This window comes from Leptodactylus fuscus, chromosome 2, assembly GCF_031893055.1.
Source record: "Leptodactylus fuscus isolate aLepFus1 chromosome 2, aLepFus1.hap2, whole genome shotgun sequence".
NCBI classification, from domain to species: domain Eukaryota; kingdom Metazoa; phylum Chordata; class Amphibia; order Anura; family Leptodactylidae; genus Leptodactylus; species Leptodactylus fuscus.
This window is the reverse complement of record NC_134266.1, coordinates 90,162,939-90,177,341: the sequence shown is the minus strand read 5'-3', so window position 1 is coordinate 90,177,341 and position 14,403 is coordinate 90,162,939. Positions and strand designations below refer to the sequence as shown.

Below are 14,403 nucleotides of genomic sequence, written 5' to 3'. Positions count from 1 at the left end.
TTGTGCACAAGCAGTTAATTTTGCTTTGTTTCTCTTATATATGTAAACTTTAGGCACTTTGAAGAGATACCGTCACATGCAGAGTATACAATTAAATAGGATTTGTCATCTCTCCTGGGTTTCATATTAAAGAGGTTTACTTGGTTTTCCTCTGTAAAAAGAACCTGTCAGTCCTCCTGTGTGGAACAGTGAAGAGGATCTGTCGATTCACTCGATGGAATAGTATGTAACACCTGGTGCAGTATAGACAATTTCTAAGTTGTTATGTGTGGTGTGGAACAGAGGATCTGTTAGCTGTCCTGTGTGGTTTGGTATAGAGGATCTGTCAGCTCTCCTGTGTGGTTTGGTATAGAGGATCTGTCAGCATTCCTGTGTGGTTTGGTATAGAGGATCTGTCAGCTCTCCTGTGTGGTTTGGTATAGAGGATCTGTCAGCTCTCCTGTGTGGTTTGGTATAGAGGATCTGTCAGCTCTCCTGTGTGGTTTGGTATCGAGGATCTGTCAGCTCTCCTGTGTGGTTTGGTATAGAGGATCTGTCAGCCTTTCTGTGTAGTATAGAGGATCTGTCAGCACTCCTGTGTGGTTTGGTATAGAGGATCTGTCAGCTCTCCTGTATAGTATAGAGGATCTGTCAGCTCTCCTGTGTGGTTTGGTATAGAGGACCTGTCAGATCCCCTGTGTGGTTTGGTATAGAGGATCTGTCAGCCTTTCTGTGTAGTATAGAGGATCTGTCAGCTCTCCTGTGTGGTTTGGTATAGAGGATCTGTCATCACTCCTGTGTGGTTTGGTATAGAGGATCTGTCAGCTCTCCTGTATAGTATAGAGGATCTGTCAGCTCTCCTGTGTGGTTTGGTATAGAGGATCTGTCAGCACTCCTGTGTGGTTTGGTATAGAGGATCTGTCAGCTCTCCTGTATAGAGGATCTGTCAGCACTCCTGTGTGGTTTGGTATAGAGGATCTGTCAGCTCCCCTGTGTGGTTTGGTATAGAGGATTTGTCAGCTCTCCTGTGTGGTGTGGAATAAAGGATCTGTCAGCTCTCTTGTGTGGTGTGAAATGGAGGATCTGTCAGCTTTTCTGTGTAGTATAGAGGATTTGTCAGCACTCCTGTGTGTAACAGAGGATTTGTCATCTCTCCTGTGTGGTAACAGATCTGTTAGCTCTCCTGTGTGGTATAGAGGATTTGTCACCTCTCCTTTGGGGTGTGGTTTAGGGGATCTGTCAGTTTTCCTGTGTGGTATAGATGATTGGTCAGCTCTCCTGTGTAGTATAGAGGATCAGTCAGGTTTCCAGTGTGGTATCTGTCAGCAATCCTGTTGGTATAGAGGATTTGTCAATGTTTCTGTATGGTATGGAGGATTTGTCACCTCTCCTGTGTGGTATAGAGGGTTTTTTTTTACCTATCCTGTGTGGTATAGAGGATCTGTCAGCTTTCCTGTGTGGTGCAGCATACAGGATCTGTCAGCGCTACTGTGTGGTGTGTACTAGAGGATGTGTCAGCTCTCCTATGTGGTGTGGAATTAAGGATCTGTCAGCTCTCATGTGTGGTATGGAATAAAGGATCTGTAACCTCTCTTGTGTGATATAGAGGATTTGTCAGTATTCTTGTGTGGTGTAGTATTAAGAATCTGTTGGCTCTCCTGTGTGGTATAGAGGATCTGTCAGCTCTCCTGTGTGGTACAGAAAGTGGACCCAAGGCTTCTGCTGTATGGAAATAGTTCAAGATGTTTTGCAAGTGTGTATGCCCACTACCACCCAAATACTGGCTGATGGAGCCCAAAACTAAACTACTGACTGAGGCACCTACAAGTATATTTATACAAAAAGAATATCAGTTCTCATAATCCAAAAAATATACCCAAGTATAGAGAACACCAAATAACAAGAAACCAATAATAGTTCTCAAATCTGACAAATCACAAACACAGAACAGTTGTATGCCAGGTGCTGGGTGCCGCCCGTCTGCTCATTGCACACAGGTGGAAATCCACCTCTTGCCCATCCCTGACAGAATTGATTTCCGTGGTATCGTTAAACTACCAATTTGAGTAAATTTTATCTTGTAATGGAGGTAATTTAGAGAAATTTAGGAAGACTTGGGAGATTTGGACTGTGTGTGTTAGTGTATGTCAGTGTCTGTTAATGTGTGTAGTTGTATGATCTTACTTATCAAGAGAGACCTATTGCACACTATTTAAACACCCTCTAGAATGTGCCTAAACTATATATTACTTATTTTCTAACCATATGGTATTTGACATCTGGCAGTGGGTAGATATTTACTTGGGTGGCAGACCACTGGCCCTTGTGTGATTCCTTCCTTCCTTCCTTCCTTCCTCCCTCCCTCCCTCCCTTCCTTCCTCCCTCCCTCCCTCCCTTCCTTCCTCCCTTCCTTCCTCCCTCCCTCCCTCCCTCCCTTCCTTCCTCCTGTCCTTCCTTCCTTCCCTCCCTCCCTCTTCCTACCCTTCCTCTTCCTACCCTCAGTTTTTTGCCTGTTGTTAGTGTTAGTGTTTTGGCTTATAATCTACATACTGTATTTTTGTGATCCACTTAATAATTCTTCATAATGTTATGTAATGTTGTTTACTGTGATTTTTTACCAGTCTATCCCCATATTATTATTTTCTCTTATTTTCTGTATTTTTTGTATACCATCAACAGAAAGTTATTTATCCACTGATGTGTATATTGAGATGCCATGTAAGCGCTTTCATGTTTTCTTTGTTTTCTATGTTAGCCCATTGTATTAAATCTTGAAAAATTTCAATAAAAATTATTGTTATAAAAGAAACCTAACAAATCACGTCTAATCCAAAATTCATCTTTATTAAATTGTTATTAAATTTGATAATGTTGCAAACAATTCAAAACTATTAAAAAAACAGTCTGGAACAGTGTGGTACACAGGAATATCATATAATTACATCAAAATTTTTACACAAAATAAACCAATATACATCAATGCACAATACATAATACAAACACAATAATTTCATATATATATATATATATATATATATATATATACACAGTATATATGAATATACTAGTGCATCTCTATAAATTAGAAAATCGTCAAAAAGTTATTTTTTTTTAGTAATTAAAATTGAAAAAGTGAAACCCATATATTATATTGAGTCATTACAGAGTGAACTTTTTCAAGTCTTTATTTCAGTTAATGTTGAGGATTAAGGCTTACAGCCAAGAAAAACCCAAAAGTCATTTTCTCAGAAAATTAGAATTATATATAAGACCAACTATAAAAAAAATATTTAACACAGAAATGTTGGCGAAATGAGAAGTCTGTCCAGTAAATGCCCCCAATACTTGGAGGGGGTTCCTTTTACATGAATGACGACATCAATGCGGCAATGTGGCATGGAGGGATCAGCCTGTGGCACTGCAGAGGGGTTATGGAAGCCCAGGTTGTATAATAGTAGCCTTCAGCTCGTCTGCATTGTGGGTTTTGGGGTCTCTCATCTTCCTCTTGACAATACCCTATAGATTCTCTATGGGGTTAAGGTCAGGTGAGTTTGCTGACCTAGCACAGTGATACTGAGGTTATTAAACCAGGTATCGGTACTTTTGGCAGTGTGGACAGGTGCCAAGTCCTGTTGGAAAATGAAAATTCCATTTCCAAAAAGCTTGTTAGCAGAGGGAACCCAAATTAATGGCTCCTCAGCTGAATGGACAGGTAAGTATACACTTCTTATTTTCACCCTCCCTAGGAATTAATAAAATTTACTAAAATTCACCAACGAAGAGGAAACTCCATGGACTGTTATACCCCAAACCCCCCACCACCACCACCACTCACCCACCCGAGTCCAACTCCCCCCCCCCCCCCATTTTACTAGCTTTGGCAATGCCAAATATCTATTCGGACGTGCCAATAAAGCTTTATTTGATTTGATTTGACTAGTACACCCTTTTAACCCTTAAGTACTATCATGGTGTATCACCTTCCAATCTTTGTTCCCCCATAATTCCATATTCCAGAATCTGATCAGAAGCTCCACCCACATACCTTTCAACCAATAGAAACAGAAAGTGTGGTGTTGACTTGGTGGAGATTTGTTCAGTGCTTTGTTAGTTATGATGACGTGAAGACCTGCCGAAGCCTCAGAGACACACGATAGTAAGTATGTAACTTTTTTTTAATGATTATGGACATGCTGCATAATTAAATATCTAATTTAATTCATTAATTATTGTGTTTCCACTTATAGATTAGAAACTGTTGAACTCTGCACCATAATGTATAAACAGCCTGGTCCTTCTTGGCCTAAACAAGCCAAGAATGACTTTTTATAAAATTTTTGCTTTTTATAATGCAAAGCCAAAGCAAATTATATTGTAAGTTTTCTATATGAATGTAGGAAGTCTTAGAGCAAAATAGCAATTTTTTCTTTAAGTTCTAAAAAGGAGGACAATAGAGGAATCCCACAGACACCTTGATAATACTTATGTGAGAAATCCTGATGATAGTATCTAAGGGTTAAGAGAGGTGCTTGGATATTGTATAACAAGGGGCTCGTATACTGTTCCTGCACAGGTGCTCTCTCGTATTTGTGTTCCCACTATGTTACTTATTATTGTAATTAGAATAACATGCAGATATTGATTAAAATAGCACTGTGTGAACCCAGCCTAATACATATTTACTTTATCTATCAGGGGGCTCTCCTATGATGGTATCATTGCAGTGTGTTTGCGTGGTTTATCCTGATTCTCCCAACCTGCTGTTTTCCGTTGCCTGACAAGTGTTGTGCTGTCCTCTCGTCTTTAATCCTGAACTGAAAATCTTACATCCTATGTCAAGAAATATCTGTTTCTAAATAAAAACATTCAAGATACTTAGAGAAATCATTGAGAGCTAATACACTGCCTAATAGCATAGTAGAAAACACAACCTTCTGCAGACCTCGTGGCGCAACGGTAGCGCGTCTGACTCCAGATCAGAAGGCTGCGTGTTCGAATCACGTCGGGGTCAGTGTTTTATTTCATTGTTTTTACATCACAGTAACGTGTAAGCAATAATGCTTGTACATATTTCTGCCATCTATCAGATGGCTTTGCATACAAGGCTGTGACTGAAATGGTGTGCCGTCTCCGATTATCCTCACGTTCTCCATGTGAGCTTTTTCTCTCCCACTACGCAGTTCCCTTGTTTCTAACACGTTGTAAGCGTCTATTCATGCAGTGAAAATCTCCCATGCTGCTTCTGTGTTTCTAAATGAGCAAAGCCTTTCAGGACTAATTCACTGCCTAGAAGCCTAGTCCTATGAGCCATCTGCCATAGATGATCTGGTGTAATGGCGGCTGACCCTCGGAGAAAGTTCTATAGTCATATCACATAGGGGTGTCTTGATTTTCGAATGCTTTTTTTTTTTTTTTTTTAAATGGACGCGGCTATTTTTTACATTTCTTCTCCAGCCTCTTTGACACACATAAATTTTGGAGGATCAGCAGTAGGAGAATCATATATTCCATAGTTTGGTTGGATGTAGCTACATATATCTACACTAAAAACTGCTTTTGATAACTAAGTTGTTATATAAGTTATTCTAGAAAATGAATAGAAATCTATTTAACTATACATCATTAAAGGGGTGTTTAGGATTTTTCTTTATGGCCATAACTATTTCAATGGTGTGGGGGCTGACATCCAGCAGGGAATATTTCCAATCCCAGTATTAAACAGTCACAGAACCAGACGCAGATGTATCTCTATGGCCTGATGCTGTTGCTGCAGCTCATCTCCCATCAATATTAAGCTGCTACTTATTGTGCAAAGGTAGCGTCCCATAATTTGTACTCCATGCTCCTGTCCAGGCTGCCCTCCACTGCTGCCTCTAGGAAGTGCTACACTTAGGTCACAACGCTAAAGGATGCTGAGGTGGGATGAGAGCGTGTCTGTGCTGCGATCTTTTCCACAAAGTGGGGATGGGATTCGCATGAATCCCATCCACTTTGCCTGCACTGTACAACGCCACGATTTTTCCCACAGCGTCTCTGCTGGGGGCAAATTGCGGCGTTTACGCCCCGTGGGGCCCCGACCTAAGGGTCCATTCCTACGTAGGAAAATGGTGAGGAATTTGGTGTGAAATTTTCCACACTGAAAAAAAAAAAGTCTCCCATTGACTTCAATGGGTGTTGCTAGCTTTTTTTTTATTCCACTAGCGGAAAATTCTGCTAGTGGAAAAAAAAGCTAATTGAACCCATTGAAATTAATGGGAGGCTTTGTTTTCAGCGTGGAAAATTCCACACCAGATTCCTCACCATTTTCCTCCATGTGAATGGACCCTAAGGCTAAGGCCCCATGTTTCGGAAATGTAGCTTTTTTTTGTTGTAGATTTTGCTGCATTTTTTTTTCAACCAAAGCCAAGAATGGCTGCTAAAGGAATGGGAAATATAAAAGAAGTTCCCATACTTCTACCTTCTGCTCAATCCACTGCTGGCTTTGGCTCAAAAAACTGCAACCAAAATGCTGTGTTTCTGCAACGTGGGGCCTCAGCCTTAGGCCTGGTTCTCATCTGCGTTCGGGATTCTGTTCGAGGAGTCCACTTGGGGTGCCTTGAGATTGCTCATGCTTTCTCACAATTTTGCTTCTCAAGTCCTCAGACAGTTCTTTGGTCTTCTTTCTTTTCTCCATGCTCAATGTGGTACACACAAGGACACAGGACAGAGGTTGAGTCAACTTTAATCCATTTCAACTGGCCGCAAGTGTGATTTAGTTATTGCCACCACCTGCAAGGTGCCCATAGGAATGAATGGGAGCGGCCGGCACGCAGGGGGTTAAGCGGCAGGACGCCAGCCCCGGCTGCGTGCTGGCTGCATCCATTCATTTCTATGGGAGCGTGCTATTTGAATCTACCGTTTCAAATACTACTCGCTCATCTATAGATATAACCCTCCACCTTGCACTACATTATCATAATACTACATACAGTATCTGCTGTAGTGTGGATATTTCATGAGAATATGCCAAAAACTTACCAAAAATCGATAATGCCGCCAACACTCAGCAATATCAAAATGCCAACTAGCGGCACAATCGTGTATACAAGGACTGGAAGGAAAGAAACAAGATGGTTAATAAGACATCATGTAATCTGAAAACTTCTCACATAGATTGCCTAACACTACAGACTCCCTGTGGTTGTCATGGTGAAAAAAACATGCTATTATGGTCTGTACTTGTCAAGGCAAGTTGGGAGTTGCAGTTCCCAAACAGCCGGAAAGACACAGGTTGGAGACAATGGAGCAGGTTGCACAGGGGGCTATCAGATTCATCATCATATATGTTTGAAATCTGATATAAATGACCCAAGAAATCTTTGCTGGTTATTATGTGTTGGAGATTTCCCCTGTAGGTGCATGGCCCAGTGGAGGGTGTGCACATTTATAAGGGAGTGTTCCATACCGTAAATGAAGCACATCATCCACTGGCTAGGCGTTTTGGAGATAAGCATGCCAATCTTCATAAATCTGCCCACATGTAGTGTAGGTTTTGGGTGGGATATTTTCTAAAAACCAAAATGCTATTCAGCTCACCCTTTTCTTTTCATCCATGACATAGCCCAGGATGCACGGAACTGGTGGACTCAACCGGTAGAATAATATTGTAAAGACGGGAATCCAGCATACACCAGGTGATGATTCAATAAAAACTTTCAATCTTTATTCTTCAGTTCATATAAAATAGTCCTCATATCCACAGGGAGAGATGGCAAGGCAAGGCGTACTACCGACCGCTATGCGTTTCGGAACTGTGTTCCTTCCTTATGGCATATGAAAGTTTGTAAGTTTGTGTGTTTAGATGTTTGTTGCTCGATCATGCAAAAACGGCTGAACGGATTTGGATGAAATTTGGCACATAGATAGTTTGTAACCTGGATTACCACATAGGCTATTTTTTATCCTGGTAAATGACATTGCTTCATGAATGTTATGAATTTATGTTCATATACTATGTTAAACTGCAGTAGATTTCAGCTGTTTGCGCTTTGCTGATAAAGCTAGTCTGTAATCTCTCTATTTAACCACACAGGTAACTCGTCTGATTTGCATAAGTGTTCTGTGTCCTGTTCAGAAAACAATAAAAACTAGGAAGAAGTGCTCAACATATCCAAAAATAGATAAAATAATAAAATACCAAAGTTTATTAATATCAATACAAAAAGGGACACATACAAATAGGTACAAGCTGTAGTATAGTGGGTCGGGGGGGGGGGGGGGAGAATAAATGGCAAGCAAGGGGTACGGGACATGTTATATGATGATAGGTTTCAAACATTACTGCTACCAGGGGGACGAGACACTCAGGTATCTATCATTGTTTTGTAGTTTCCAGCTGATTAATTCTTCATATCTGGCTATTTGATGTACTTTTTGCCGCCAGAGCTGAATGGTAGGGGGGTTTGTATGCAGCCAGCATAGTTGTATTAAGGTCTTGACAGCTTCAAGAAGGTGTATGAGGATATCTGTCTTGGATGGAGAGAGATTCAGCAGCGGCTTGGAGAGAAGAACTGTTTCTGGCGAGAATTGGATTGGTTGACCTTTAATCTTTGCAATCTGGGCTTCTATCTCTGACCAGAACGGTTTTATGATCTTACAAGACCACCAGACATGGGTCATATTTCCTATTTGTTTTTGCCATCGCCAACAGAGATTGGAGTCCGTTAATTTGTGGGCGTGAAGCCATTCAGGGGTCTTTTACCATCTCATTAGAACCTTATAATGTGTTTCTTGTAATCTCACACATCTGGAGAAGCCATGAGAATATCTCAAAATGAAGGCCGTGTCTTCAGTGGTAAAGGTGGTGTGTAGTCCTTTTTCCTGTGAGAGGATGAATGCCGGCTTTCCTGATTCATTGGTTTGACCAACTTGACGAAGGAAAGTTTCCTGAAAAGTAAGTTCTTAGAGATAAGATTAGTCTCGAAGGGTGTTAGTTGCCTGGACGGGGAGCTTTGTTTGAGTAAGTCTGCTATCAATCTGTAGAATTGAGCATAATGAAGAAAGTCAACGTGAAGACGGGATGAGCTGTTGGAGAAACTGGTGAGTTAGTGGGGTTCCATTTACTGCCAGATCTTATAACTTGAGTTTGTCCAGCCTTGACCAGAAGCTTGGTCAACAGTCTTCTGCTTAGAGAGTAATGCAGGAAAGTGCATGTCTACACTGGTGCCAGGTCTCATATGGACTGCGCAGGAGTGTGTTGAAGTTGTGTTTACCCACTACACGGATATCTGGGGCCCATAGATGTTGTAGATATGACTCATCAAAGTGGTCATGTTCCAGGGCAGACTCTCTGCAGGTCTTTCATTCTGGGAGCTCAGCTATTGTTCCCCCGACTCTCACCCCTCCCACTCCTGTTTTGCCTGTGTCCCTTCTGCCACCCATGCCACACACTAGCTCCCTGGCTCTTCTGTAGCCTGTCCCTCCTCAGTCCGTTGTCATCCCTGCAGGTGTCCCATCCACTATGGCTCATGCCACAGGGCGTGTACAAGCCCGTCCCTCTGAGGGGCTTAACCACCCACCTACATTGGAACTTACATCTCTGGCTCCCCAGTACCGCCAGTCTCCTGGGTCAGGGGTCACCCGGTGTGGAGGATGTCAGCTTGTGTAACCTCCTTTTTGTTGAGACATGTAGTGACAACCACCATTTTAGATTTCAGACCTGTGCTGGCCATGTGGTCTCTTACATCTCACAACCCCCCTCAGCCCTCGGGGGGGGGGGGGGGGGAGGGTGAGCTCTCTCCAGTTTCTTATCCAATAGACATGCATCAGGACTATTGTTACAACTTCTCCACCAATCATGTTATACTAATTATGCAAATCCAAACCTGTTTTGTCTTTACAATGTGTTACATACTACCTCTTTGTTACCATTAAAGAAAGAACACACACAAGCTGTATGTGGAGTAAGTTTCTCTGAGCCTGGCTTATTAAAAGGAAAAGACAACTTCATTAATTTGGACTTCAATATGGTGATACTTAGAGCGAATTGCGCTCACACCCGGGCTGGGTCGCATCATGGTAGAAGAAGCCGCCATTCCCAGAGAAGTGGTTTGGGAGGGCATAGGTCAGCGAGGTCTGGTCGTCAATTATGCTCACATGCCTCTTCCAGTTCTTCTCTTTCCTCAGGGATCAGCAGTTTTCACCATCATGGCCGTCACCGGAGGTATGCCAGTGTCCATAGGTGTGGCAGTCATTCCCGTCACGTCAACACAGAAGCAGGGCGACATCTTCCAGATCCCGCAGCTGCTTCTCCTATGGACATGGGAGGGAGTGTTCTAGCACCTCTTCAGACTGCTCATCTCATCGGGGTCAATGCCGCTCTTCTCATTACAGTCCGCAGCCACAGCAGTCCTCGCCTCATCCACCTGCGTCCAGCAAGCAACCCGTCACAGGGGTGTCCCACCGCCCGGCTGCAACGCCCGCCTCCCAAGAGCCTTCATCTGGACAGCCGCTTCCTGGGCTTGTTACGGGGACCAAATCCCACGGTGAGGTGAACTGCCTCCCAGCTTGGTAGGCCCTCGCCAACCCGGCCCTGGGCGAAGACATTTCCTCTGTTTTGCGTCATATGTTATTCTCTCTTGATAGTTCTCTTCCTAGTAGAGTTTCTGGGGAAGGTGTCGGTGGGCCTGTGCCCACGCCGGTTAGCCTTCTTCTGGGATTAGCTTTTAGGGATTCCATTTTCTGCGGGGTCTCTCCACTTGGCACGCATGTGCCAGCAGAGAGTTGAGAGAAAATTATCAATGGCGAGTACGTTGATATATGGTCCTTGTTGTCCATTAACCTTGTGACAGTGGACAAGGAAAGGACCTTTGAGTGGGATTCTGAAAGGAAGCCGAAGGTCGCAAAGACCTTCGGGAACTGGCTTCAGGCCTTTGCAGTACTTGCGCACATTCTGGGTCAGCATTGCCCTGCTTAAGGCCCTGAACTCTTTATTTATTTACACACCATCTACAGCGCCAACAAGCTGCACAGATGTGCGACTTGGTGGCTTTACGATAAGGAATTCAGAAGTCGGTTGGCGCTAAGTTGGTTGGTCGACTGATGTTTGGATTCAACTCATCCTGGTTCAGAAGCCTCAGAGGTCATTTCAAGCCGGATTGGGGGGTTCACCCTCCGGTCAAAGTTCGATTCCCCACAAGCCTACAGTGTCCTGTTGGATTTACAATGAAGTAAATTATCCAGTTATCCAAGGTGGGTCCTCTCGGCTCAGGAGAGAACTCCGGTGAGAGGCCCAGTTCTTTAGCAGTGGTTAAATCTGTACCTGCTGTGACGGGAGGCAAAACTGCTTGAAGAGGGGTTTAGTTTTGGCTTTGTCGTCATTTGAGGAATCGTCAGTCTCCTCCTGTTCTAGTTCAGTTTTGGCCGATGAACCTTTAGCGTGGGATAAGGTGTTGAAGGAGGTTACTTTGTGCAGAATGGCGGTCCCGTTTGACGAGCCCCCATTTGTTAATTTGAGGGTTTCTCCTCTGGGCTTAGTGCCCAAGAGGGAAACCGGTATATTCCGGCTCATCCATTACCTTTCTTGTCCCAAGGGGGATTCGGTCAATGATGGTATCTCAAAGGTGGTGGCGGCGATCTTTTACACATCTTTTGACAGAGCAATTGATTTATTTTATCAGGCTGAAAGGGGAGTCTTCTTTGCTAAGACCGATATAGAATCCGCTTTTAGATTGCTTCCTATTCATCTCGATTGTTTTCAACTCCTTGGCTGTTCATTATGTGAAAAGTTCTTCATGGATATGTGCTTGCCAATGGGGTGCTCAATTTCCTGTTCACATTTTGAAATGTTTTCTTCCTTTTTGGAATGGGTTGTGCTCTTCGAGACAGGACATCAATCTATTTTACATTATTTAGATGATTTCCTTTTTGTGGGTCCAGCCGGTTCCCCGGTTTGCGTTTTTTTGTTACGATTGTTCCAAAGTTTAATGACGAGGGGGCGTGGCTTGCCGGCAAGGGAACAAGACGTGCATAGCAGCAGCTCCGACCAGATAACCTGTATCCAGGGCTCCCTTACTAACATCTGAAGCCGTAGCCAGCTACAGGGTCCTCAGGGGTCTTCCCCCAGCCCCAGTAAGTCTTGTTCTGAGGCCCTTTTTGCATTTCCAGCTGTGAGGGGCCATTGGAAATTCGAGGCCTACCTCACCTCTGGACGTGGACGCCATTTTAGGTTGAGGCCTAGTGAAGCTCCGGCATCTCCTGACCTGTCAACCAGGAGTACCTGCTCTATCCTGTGACCAGAAAGGAGGATGCACAGCGGAAGATACTTTCTGGGCTCCTCACTCAGCAGCTACAGCATCTGGGCCCACGCCAGCCTCCCTGTCACCGGGCGCCGGGCCACCTTCTTGGATTCGGGCCCTACAGCTCCCGGCTCCTTCTCCAGATTCGGCCTGTCACCCAAGCCCCTTGAGCATCCGACCCCTGCCTACGACATACATCAGACGCCTGAAACCACCCGGTTCCCCCCTCCTAGCCGTTTCCAGCTGCGTCTTCGGCCATCTGGCAATGCTACTTCCCCACCAGCCACAGCAGCCGCCATTTTAAAACTGCGGCCTATCCCAGCTAGGGCATCCATCTGGCCATACATACAATTGAGACATTGTAAACCCTTTCCACAGGTCCTGCCATTATAAGCTACAAGCAGCTGTGACACTTGTGAACATAAGGACCCTGAGGCCTAACACCTTCACTCCCATCTGCTACCAGAGGCCTTACACCTACTACTACCGCAACGCCTGAGCTACAGGATTAACTGCCTTCTGCTGCTGGAAGTGTACTCCTGCCTATCACCTGTCCCTTCACACATACTGCAGGACAACCATCCAAGGTGAGCTACAATTCTTCTGCTTCCTTTGGGACATTACTAGAGATGAGCGAACACTAAAATGTTCGAGGTTCGAAATTCGATTCGAACAGCCGCTCACTGTTCGAGTGTTCGAATGGGTTTCGAACCCCATTATAGTCTATGGGGAACATAAACTCGTTAAGGGGGAAACCCAAATTCGTGTCTGGAGGGTCACCAAGTCCACTATGACACCCCAGGAAATGATACCAACACCCTGGAATGACACTGGGACAGCAGGGGAAGCATGTCTGGGGGCATAAAAGTCACTTTATTTCATGGAAATCCCTGTCAGTTTGCGATTTTCGCAAGCTAACTTTTCCCCATAGAAATGCATTGGCCAGTGCTGATTGGCCAGAGTACGGAACTCGACCAATCAGCGCTGGCTCTGCTGGAGGAGGCGGAGTCTAAGATCGCTCCACACCAGTCTCCATTCAGGTCCGACCTTAGACTCCGCCTCCTCCGGCAGAGCCAGCGCTGATTGGCCGAAGGCTGGCCAATGCATTCCTATGCGAATGCAGAGACTTAGCAGTGCTGAGTCAGTTTTGCTCAACTACACATCTGATGCACACTCGGCACTGCTACATCAGATGTAGCAATCTGATGTAGCAGAGCCGAGGGTGCACTAGAACCCCTGTGCAAACTCAGTTCACGCTAATAGAATGCATTGGCCAGCGCTGATTGGCCAATGCATTCTATTAGCCCGATGAAGTAGAGCTGAATGTGTGTGCTAAGCACACTCATTCAGCACTGCTTCATCACGCCAATACAATGCATTAGCCAGTGCTGATTGGCCAGAGTACGGAACTCGACCAATCAGCGCTGGCTCTGCTGGAGGAGGCGGAGTCTAAGATCGCTCCACACCAGTCTCCATTCAGGTCCGACCTTAGACTCCGCCTCCTCCAGCAGAGCCAGCGCTGATTGGCCGAATTCCGTACTCTGGCCAATCAGCGCTGGCCAATGCATTCTATTAGCCCGATGAAGTAGAGCTGAATGTGTGTGCTAAGCACACACATTCAGCACTGCTTCATCACGCCAATACAATGCATTAGCCAGTGCTGATTGGCCAGAGTACGGAACTCGACCAATCAGCGCTGGCTCTGCTGGAGGAGGCGGAGTCTAAGATCGCTCCACACCAGTCTCCATTCAGGTCCGACCTTAGACTCCGCCTCCTCCAGCAGAGCCAGCGCTGATTGGCCGAATTCCGTACTCTGGCCAATCAGCGCTGGCCAATGCATTCTATTAGCCCGATGAAGTAGAGCTGAATGTGTGTGCTAAGCACACACATTCAGCACTGCTTCATCACGCCAATACAATGCATTAGCCAGTGCTGATTGGCCAGAGTACGGAATTCGGCCAATCAGCGCTGGCCAATGCATTCTATTAGCCCGATGAAGTAGAGCTGAATGTGTGTGCTAAGCACACACACATTCAGCACTGCTTCATCACGCCAATACAATGCATTAGCCAGTGCTGATTGGCCAGAGTACGGAACTCGACCAATCAGCGCTGGCTCTGCTGGAGGAGGCGGAGTCTAAGATCGCTCC

General features: G+C 44.8%; 1 non-coding gene across 1 annotated transcript; it reads left to right on the top strand.

Moving 5' to 3' along the window:
• Nucleotides 1-4,918: 4,918 nt before the first annotated feature.
• On the top strand, nt 4,919-4,990 carry TRNAW-CCA (transfer RNA tryptophan (anticodon CCA)). Its single transcript has one exon. It is a non-coding gene; the product is annotated as a tRNA-Trp (tRNA).
• Nucleotides 4,991-14,403: the final 9,413 nt, after the last annotated feature.